Here is a 3,189-nt window from a genome sequence, read left to right on the forward strand (position 1 = left end):
AAATCATCTTGGATCAAGTAGGTTTTGTGTTTGTTTCAGATCATTGCAATCAAAAGTGAATTGGAATTCACTGCACTTTTTACACAACCAGTATTCTGGGCTGAGGAGCTGAATACTCATAAAATGGATATAGCAAAAGTGATTACAGAATATTTTGGCTTTATTGGCAAGTTGGTTACCATTAACTATACCAAATTTAATGGGCACAGTACAAAGACAAATGGGAACAAGAGACATTCAGATAATAAATTATCCATATCTTTTTTAACTGTGCTTCCAGAAGAATTTAAATCACCTAAAATAAAACAGTGCATTTGCAATGTGTAACATTATTATATGACCCATCTTCAGTAGTTTTTACCAACAGCTAACATTTACTATAACACTTACCACATATCAGGCATTTTCCACACTCATGTAATTTCCACAACACCTTGTTACTTAGGTTCTATTACCCCTGTTTTACAGATTTTAAATAAAAACAAAGAGCAGGTACTTAACTTGTCCAAAGTCATGTAACTAGTGAATTGTGAGACTTAAACACAGAGTTTTTTGATACTAGGGCTTAACCACTGTACTACATCATCTCTTACAGGGTTGCCATTATTATTATTATCATCATCATCACTATTATTATTGTTTCCAGTCATGAACTGGAAGTTATCTATGCTTGAACAAAAATTCCAAACCTCCAGAGTTCATGTCATCTGTAAAGATGAAAATTGGGAGGATGACCATATTTTTCTAGATGCATCTACCTGGGGACCTCACTCTTTCAAACACACCATCAAGGAATTTATATTAGCCTGCAAAGCCAGGATACCAAGAATAGGGGATCCCTAGGACAGCAATGTCAGGAACAATAGGTAGTCAGCATATACTTGATAGTAACTCAAGCAGAAAAGCTGCAATTTTCTGCATCAGGTAAACACGCAGTGGTGAGGTGAGGCTAGACCAGTCTCAGAAGTCAAGATATATAAAATCAATCTATCTGTCTTTGATATTTTATAACTACTTCCATAACTTAAAACAAAATCAGAATAGCAATCTGTATCAAGCTGTGGGTTCACTGGGCTAAAGACACACAAGCTATGTAATGCTGGCTCCAGGTCAGCTGCCAAATAGCTAGGAAGTCTTTAGTCTCAGAATCACAATGGCAAACCAGGCGGAAGCAATAGTGGGCAAAAGCAGTTACTTTTACCATAGACCAGAGTGAAATGAGACTATTTACTCCCTCATGTCACCACAGGAAAATCCCCAAGACATCTTCCACTTCAGTTGCTCACTGCCATCACTTCCATATATTGGGCCTTTTGAATCCAAATCATTCCAGATTAAGTGGTTCTGATGGGAACTTCCAACACACAAATGTGTTCCTGTATTTTCAGTATATAATTAGGACTTAAACTGAAGAGCTTAGAGCTATGATCATCGTAGAGGAACGTGGTCAGACTGGGTTTCAAAAACAGCGTGTGGCTCCTCCACCTAGATGGCATGGTGGGAGCTGCAAGAAGTACTAGTTGTGTGATAGTTTAGGCCAATTACAATATGCTTCCCTTCAAGCCCAAGACTGGTGCAACTGCGAGGCTGTCTGGAAGTTAACCTCCTCTGTTCTTCCTAGAGTATCTTCAATTTAGTGTGAATAGTAGCAGGGGTTAGAAGACACAGACACCACCTCTGAGGCAGTAATTGGAACATGAGAAGAAAATAGGTGAGAAAAGTAAACTACAGGAGATGGGATGACAAGTTACCTGGAAAAAAAAAATCCAGGCAATTTTATTTTTTAAAAAATCATTGATCACCTACTGTTTGTGTAGCATCATACTAGGCATTTCTTAATTTTTTTCTGCCTGAGAGATTTTGATGCATGAAATATAATAACATGATGTTCACTGCCATTTATTCTTTGCTTAATGCCCAATTTATTGAATATACAACTCTAACAATGCAATTTTGCTAAACATTTGTACAGCACTTAGACAGCTAATAAACCAAAACTTGTAAATTTCATAAGTCAGATCCATTTAAACAGATTAGAATCTTAGTCAAATTCTCCTTCACATTTCAATAAAATCCCATATAATAGGCTTCAAGTACTTTAAAACTAGGAAGAAATTCTCCCAATGAGTCAAAACGTACTTTTAAAAAGAAGACAGAGCTGTAACAATAATTATTCATTTAAATTAATTTTTTTATCTCTTGTTTCATATCTTTCTAAGGCTACATTCATAGTAGTAATTCTTTTTAAAATTAGAGAATATTGTCTCAAGTAGTTGAGATTACAGGATCTGTGTTGCTGACTGTATGAATTTTGGGGCATAAGAATTAGCTACCTAATCATAAGTGATTCAAATCTGAGCCAGTGTTCATCAAGGTAGCCAACAATTTAATAATGATGCTTTTTTTTGTTACATCAATGAATCTTTTTTAAGGCCAAGTCTTTCAAATAGGTGATAACTCCCTATAAGACAGTGCTTTCCCCAGAATTGATATGTTAGCATTATTGGAAACTTATTTATGCCATTTTATATCTCATTATGAATGCAATCTAGAATCATTTAGGGATTTTTATTTCTCAACAAACAAGGAATTGAGTCTATGCCATCAAATTTCCTATTAGGACAGTTGGTTAATCCTCTTTTTTGCACCAATTATTGAATCCTATTCTTAACTGATTATAATCCACTACCACCTGCTTGATTGATATTTTGCGTTCTTGGGATGGTTGGACTTAAAATTCTCTACATTTAGTCTTCTTTACTTAAAAAAAGAGACAAATACAAATTGACACTGTACAAATATGTGTACAGTCAGTAAAACAAACAGACCCCACACACCATTATATTTAGCTCCTTTGCATTATAACTTATATTTCAGTTTTTTCCCCTTTTGAGTACCGTTGCAGACTTATGGCTATCACAGACTCAAACTCATTGCAAGGGGTTTAGTAGTAGGTGAAATTTCAAGTATCTGTATGTTTGTGTGTGTGTGTGTGTGTGTGTGTGTGTGTGTGTGTGTGTGTATGGGGTGCATGTGTGTGTGTGCAGTTTTGACTGCAGGTGTCAATTAGAAAAGTATGTTTTGAAAGATAGTACCTTAGAAAACCAGAAAACCAAAAATTAAGGGCTTGCTAGAAAATACCGACTGCAGCACAAGGTGAGCAAAAGGTGAACTGTTCCAGAAAACAGT

This window comes from Manis javanica, chromosome 15 (genome assembly GCF_040802235.1).
Source record: "Manis javanica isolate MJ-LG chromosome 15, MJ_LKY, whole genome shotgun sequence".
In the NCBI taxonomy this organism is placed as follows: domain Eukaryota; kingdom Metazoa; phylum Chordata; class Mammalia; order Pholidota; family Manidae; genus Manis; species Manis javanica.